The 7,455-nt window shown below is 39.3% G+C and overlaps 1 pseudogene; it reads left to right on the top strand.

Annotated features, from left to right (window-relative positions):
- The first annotated feature begins 3,743 nt into the window (after window positions 1-3,743).
- LOC148998912 (stearoyl-[acyl-carrier-protein] 9-desaturase 6, chloroplastic-like) lies at window positions 3,744-6,134 on the top strand (annotated as a pseudogene).
- Window positions 6,135-7,455: the final 1,321 nt, after the last annotated feature.

Genomic DNA, 7,455 nt, shown 5'->3' with positions numbered 1-7,455 from the left:
TTCTTAATCTTGTCTAAAACTAGCAGCAATCTGACACGAGTAATTTTTCCTTTAAAAATATCTACCCTTAGATATCTAGTAGAAAAGAGTGCAATTGGGATATTTTAATATGTCCACAATTTTCTGTTTTCGACTAGGAGGCACACGTCCAAGAAAAAGCTTACTCTTCTCCGAACTGAGTTGACCCGAAAATTCTTGATACTTTAATAAGAAAGTTTTCAGAGCTTTAAGATAACATAAAGAAGCATCTGAAAAAATAAAAATATCATCAGCATACATCAATATGGAAGGAACTTCTACTCCCCTGGGACCTAGCAAAGCTCTCAATCTACCAGCAGCTATCAAAGAATGAAGGCCCCTGTATAGTACCTCTTCTACAAGAAGAAAAAGAAGAGGAGATAAAGGGTCCTTTTACTGAAGCCCTTTCTCAACTCCAAAGAATCCAACTGGTCACCTATTCAATAAAACTGAGATTCTAGTAGTCTGAAGCATCTCATGAATCCAACCAACCCATCTATTTGAAAATCCGAAAGCCTTCAAGACCAAGAATAAAAACTCCCATGATAGAGTATCATAAGCCTTCATAATATCAATTTTAATTCCCATCCCTCCCCCTCTAACAGAAGAATGCAAAATATTTGTAAGTTCGGAGGCTACAACAATATTTTCAGAAATCATCTTACCTTTCTGGAAACCTCATTGCTCCTCAGAAATAAGCTTAGGAAAAAGAGGACTCAGCCGAGAAGCCATTATCTTTGACAATGTTTTGCAAAAAAAGTTCCCCATACATAGAGGCCGAAATTTGTCCAGTGTAGCTGCATTCTCCACCTTGGGAACTAAAGTGAGGAAGCAATTATTTACCCCTTTTGGATGTTTCCCTTTTCAAAAGAAGGATCGAACTATAGCCCCAAAATTGGCAGAAACAATATCCCAGCATTTGCGGAAAAAACTTCCCGAAAAGCCAAATGGTCCTGGAGTACTGTCATGATCTAGGTCCCATACCACTCCTTTGATCTTCTCATTAGAGGGCAAACCTTCAAATAATAAACCATCATCATCTATTAGCACTTTTGGAATCACAGACAACAACTCTGGGTGAACCAAGTAGGAACCAGTTTTATGATAGTTTTCAAAGTAAGTCACCACATAATCCGACAGTTCAACCAAACTTGATGTCCAAGTGTCATCCATTCTTTGCAAAGATTTAATGGATTTTTTATTCCTTCGAAGTTTAATAGAGAAATGGAAAATTTTTGAATTCCTATCTCCCTCCCTCAACCACTTGACCTTTGCTTTCTGCCGAAGAAGAGAGTCCAGACGATCCTTTGCTTGTACAAGTTTTGACTTCAAGGAAGCCTCTTGATCAAAATATTCATCTGTCATATCAAGTTGATCAATATTAGTCTGTAAGGATTCTAGGTCTTTCTCCGCTTGCTGTACTTCAATAAAAAGATTAGGAAAGGTCATTTTTGCCCAGGCTTTAAGACGCTGCTTAACATTCATCAATCTCTGTGCTAGTACAAAAATGGGATCACCAACAACCAGTTCCACCCCAAGCCAAATGAACCACCTCCAAAAAGGAATCGTCAGTCATCCAAAAATTATTAAACCTGAAGGGAGAGTTTAACAGTTTGACACCTTTGTCAATAGAGACACAAATCGGAGAGTGATATGATGAGTGTGTCGGAAGAGGGAACTGTTTAGAATCACCAAACAACTCTAACCATCTGGCATTGAAGAAACTTCTATCAAGGACTGAATGAACATTACCAACTTTGCGTTGATTTGACCATGTAAGTTTCCTACTCGAAGATGGAACTTCAAAAAGCTCACAAGCATCAATGGTAGCCTAAAAATCAGCTGCTGCACCCAGCTGGAATCTACCTGAACCTCTCCTTTCAGACACTCGTAACACTGCATTAAAGTCCCCCATAACCAAAAATGGTACGCTAGACAAAGGGAGAGCAATAAGATCCTCCCAAAGCTGTTTGCGATCAGATCTATCACAACAAGCATGAACCACTGATAGACCAACTTGCACACCTTGCCACTTGAATTGAAGAGAGAGTTGTTGGTCAGATGAAGGGAGAACAGAGGGCTGCTGCAACTCTCTTCCAAAAGACCCAAAGATTTGGAACTTTCTCCATCCGAAAATTATACACAAAATTAGAAGAATATCCCAATCTATTAATAAAGAGAAGGTGGCACTTACTAACATCCACTTTTGGTTTAGCAACACAAAAAATATCTAGTTGATGAGTCATTAACAACATTTTAAGGGTCCTCCTACAAGATGCATAACCAATAACGCGAATATTCCAAAAGAAAAGCTTCATATCAACAGTTACAGAGCAACACTTTCCTCTCCCAATGAGAGGCTCTTATTTATTGTAGAGACTTTCCCTAAATCAGCATCTACCTTCTTGAATTCCCCTGCCAATAAAGCATTTTTACTTGTGGCCACTTTCTTCACTGCATGAGCCTTCTTAGGACGACTGAGCTTCCAATGAGAGAGCCTTCAGCCCTCATTGAGATAGAAGACGAAGGAGGAGGAACAACTTCCAATTGCAGCGTTCCATCATTTTCAAATCTGGCCGAACTCTTCTGGGCCCCACTAGAGTCCAACACATTCTCCTTAGTTGCCACGTCAACCCCAAATGAATTCTCTCTAAAATACCTTCCTTCCTTGGTCGAACCTCTTAGTGCATTTACAGTATTGGGACCCACCAATGAATCCCCCAAAGTAAGGTTTTCAAGTTGAATAGAACTCTTACCCGCAGCATGATCTGTTTGAAATTCAAAATGCTTAGCCGAATCACACCCTTCATTCTTATCATTGGGCCCACAAATGAATCCCCCAAAGTAGGGTTTTCAATTTGAATAGAAGTCTTACCCGCAACATGGACATTTTGAAATTCAAAATGCTTGGCCGAATCACACCCTTCATTCTTATCATTGGGTCCCACCAATGAATCCTCCAAAGTAGGGTTTTGAATAGAAGTCTTACCTGCAACATGGACATTTTGAAATTCAAAATGCTTGGCCAAATCACAATCTTCATTCTTTTCTTCGGGTCCCACTAGTGAACTCTCCAAAGGAGAGTTACCAATTAACTTAGAACACTTATCTACATCTAAGGATTTTTGAAATTCAAAATTTGTGGCCGAACCAATAGCCACACCATTTTGAAAATCAAAATCATCATCCAATTGAAGGTTTCCATGAGATTTAGAACTCTTATCCGCATCAAGGAATGTAAAGAAACTCCTTGTTTCAGTTTCCATGATTTAGAAGCCAGATCACGTAAAGCATCCATTGTTGTCTGACAAAAGTTAGCCCTCCCAATCAAGGAGAAATGAAATTGAATAATGCATTGGCATTGGCTTTATTTCTACTTCCAACGCTTGTACACATTTCCTAGAACTCTTATAAATAGAGAATCTTCCCATTCCTTTCAGCAAGGTTTAAACAATTGGTATGGAGTATCATATAGGTTTATTGATTTTAAGAGGTATATATATCAACTTGTATATTGTATCATACTGGCCAAAGCATTATTTTAATGTAATCCAATGAGTGCCCTTTGAAAGAAGGGGAGACGTATCAATGCATGCACTTGGCTTTATTTCTAATGCCAATGCTTGTAGACGTTTCCTAATACTCTTATAAATAGAGAATCATCCCATCCCATCCCATCCCATCCCATTGCATACATAAGGAGAACTTCATCAGCTCAAATCAGTATGCAGTTGTCCTACGTCTTGAGCCACCCGCTCTCCTACCCTAGAAAATGCAGTCCTGCTCTCAAACATTATCCTCTGGAATCCCAGACTTCTGCAACCGCCACCAGTAGATTACGGGGACGACGATCACCAGTCCCTGCTGTGGTGGCTGCTGCATTTCAGCCGATCACCAACATCCCCACTGTACCACCAGAGAAGGTGGAGCTTCTCAGATCACTTGGTGGGTGGGTGGGAGAAAATATCTTGCCGCTGTTAAAACCAGTGGAGAAAAGTTGGCAGCCACAAGATTTCCTGCCTGATTCATCCCTTCCAACGGATGAATTTATGGAGCAAGTTCTGAGCATGCGTGAGAGAACAGCAGGATTGCCTGATGAGTGCTTGGTGGTATTAGTGGGCGATCTAATCACAGAAGAAGCTTTGCCTTCATACACATCTTTCATCAATAGATTCGAAGGGATCAAAGATCCAACTGGAACCAGCCCCGATGGTTGATCTGTTTGGATTCGATCTTGGATTGCTGAAGAGAACTGGCATGGAGATCTTCTCAACAAGTATTTATACTTGTCTGGACGTGTCAACCTGCATATGGTCGAACGGACCATACAAAACCTTATCTTCTCTGGCATGGTGAGCTATTAATTTTTCATATTAAAATGCTAGGGTTGGCATTTTTCTATGGAAACATATTAAGTACTACTTGACTAATACACCAAAAGCTCTGAAGCTAGTGATATGCATGCATTAGCTAAACTCAAATGGATCTTACTAAATGTTGCGTCCAAGCTGGTTCTGCTTAGTGTTGGGACTGCATCATGTATTTCTGATAAATATTGATGTTTTATTTTGAGCACGTGCTCAGTGAATCTACGTAAGTTAAAATAACAAGCAGATATTCAATCTCTTTTATTCCCCAAGGTAACTTCTCTCTCATTTCTCCCTTCATTCTCTCTGATCACTTGCTTTCGTATCTAAGGGTTTCCCAACAATCTTTCTCTTTAGGTGAAGACAAGCTTATGCCTTGAACCATGCATGCCTAACTTTTCTCTCCTCTCCATCTGCTTTCTCTTCTCTTTTCCGTCCCTCTTTCTCAATCTTTCTCAATCTGATTCATCTTCAATCTGTCTACCTGACCTATCAAGTGTTTTCAAACTAATCCATCTATGGCGTCGATGGTATCACCTATTGGTGTGGTTGTGCTAGTACTCTGTCGTGAAATTAGAGTTTTTGCAATGTTGTGAAAAAAGATGGTGGGACAGTTTGATGGAGAAGAAGAGTACTGAGGCTCGATGGAGAAGAAGAGATGTGTTTGATCAACAATTCCATTTGGTTTGGTTTGTTCGGTCCAACGACTTGAGTTAGTTCGATTTCTTTTCTTCTTTTTTTTTTTCCACTCAAGTAGATGAAATCTCCGCATGTTATTTAAATAATCGAAATTAAAATTTACAATGCAATGTTGGACAGCACAAGCCACACTAACTATCGAGGACCCAACATTTTTGTAAGATCTATTTTGTATGGTATGACATTGAACCCATGCACTACCATCGTGGGACTGAGATTTTGAGTCTCAAAGATGTATGCGTTCTCCTAACATTTATCCACCATACATCATGTCTACCTCTAGTGCTAACAAAATGAATCATAGGTGAGACTCCGAGTGAGTATCAATAGACCCCTTCTAATATGTAGTAAAAAGTATGAAAAGAGCACATACTAAACATCAAGATTCTGAAATTTTCACCACTCATGAATGCATCTATGTATCTTTCACATTTTGTTTCCTCTTTTGGTACCTAATGACAGAGCCCATTATTAAAAGCCAATATCTGTGGTACCAGTATTGCTCTGTACATGGGAATCACATACACTTCATTTCATGAACGAGCAACATTCATAACACATGGCAAAACAACTTTGTTGGCAAAGCAGAGCGGTGATCTTGTGTTAGCCAGCATCTGTGGTACCATTGCAGCTGACGAGAAGCGACATGAAAAATCGTATCAACAGATGATGGAGAAGCTATTAGAGGTAGACCCCACAGATGCCATGCTGGCAATTGCTGATACTCTGGGTCAGAACATTATGTTGCCGGCCCACTTGATGTTCGATGGTGAAAACTTAAATCTCTTCAACCATTTCTCCATTGTCACATAGAAGCTTGGTGTCTACACCATTGCAGATAACTTGGACATATTGGAGTTCTTGATTGGGAGATGGAAGCTGGAGAAGGTTGTGGGTCTTAACAGTGAAGCTCAGAAAGCCTAGGATTTGGTTTGTGGGTTGCCTCGTAAGATTCGAAAGCTACAAGAATGGGCTGAAGAACGGGCCCAGAAGATGAAGCCACAAACCCTACGCTTTAGTTGGATCTTCAACAAGGAAGTCACTGTGTAGTGCTTTTTAAATATAATAATAATAATAATAATAATAATAATAATAATAATAATAATAATAATAATAATAATAATCCAGCGTAATAAGATAATAAAAATCAAATGTTAATTTTGATTAATTTTTATCACCTCAATTTTCTCATGTGTCAATTTCCACGGGTTGGCTTTCTAGGGAGAAATTGATGAAAATTGACAAGAAGAAATTGTGTGGACAAAAATCCAATTTAAATTAGTGTGAGAAGTGAGAACAATGTTTTTCTCTTAAAAAATTATTCAAACAATTAAGCTCCCAATTAACAGTTGAGAAATAAATGGTGGGGTGTCATTGTGTCCTAAACTAATATTGGTAGTGTATGGCTTGTATATTTTATTAAAATCCAAATAACCCCCACCCTCAATTTGTCTCCCTTTTCTTCTTTTTTGTTGTTATATCATGCATCTAAATGGAAAATATCTAGCGGTGGAGTTAGAATTTAACATCGAAAGGGGTCAGATACCAATATTTAACACATTACATGTAATATCCAGCCCTATTCTAACCCTGACCCTAACCCGGATCCACTGTTGTATTTAGGTCCGAAGACCTGAAGCGGTGGTAGAAGAGACCTATGGACCATTCTAATTGATGATCATGATTCGGAGACTGAGCCTATGGACATTGATGATGATACCCCTTGCTCAAATGCATTATCAGTGTTTAAGGAAAGTCTGCGCATCGGAGAAGATTAATCTCGTTGATGTACCTATTGACCTCCTGTGCACAATCCGAAGGTATTCCCCGAAACTAGACTTCTTGATTTAATTGTGGAAGAAAACCTCACTCAAATTGACCTTATATAGCCTTTCAAATCCCTACTTGAAGTTGCTGAACTAAACCTGTTTTTCTGCTGAGAAATATTTTGGTCGATCCTTTTGGTCGATACCATCGACCAAAGTTTCCCAGTCTGCCAAGTTAAAGATTCCATGGAATATTCCTATTATATTTATTATGACCTCGAGCCTTGAGCCTTGTGCAATCATTTTTCTCACATGAAATCGTGGGGAGAGTTTCCCAAGGCACCTCCTTGGCTAATGTGAAGGGCATCTCATCAAAAACTCATTGTTTACTATTGATTCTTGTCTACTTCTTCCACACTATGGTATGAATCACCATTCCACTCTCTACCCTACCATTTTCTACTCTTTTCTTTTCCTTTCTTGCTGGTGAGACATTGGGAATGGTGCCACAACCTTGCAACCACCACTCCAAGTGTCTACACATGATTAATCTATGAGTTTCTTAGCCATCCATTGATGCTATGCCTCCACCTCATGCTTAGCAT

Source organism: Hakea prostrata, unplaced genomic scaffold (assembly GCF_041222555.1).
Source record: "Hakea prostrata isolate BN-2017 unplaced genomic scaffold, UWA_Hpros_2 contig_96, whole genome shotgun sequence".
Classification (NCBI taxonomy): Eukaryota; Viridiplantae; Streptophyta; class Magnoliopsida; order Proteales; family Proteaceae; genus Hakea; species Hakea prostrata.
This window is presented reverse-complemented; position numbering and strand designations above follow the sequence as displayed.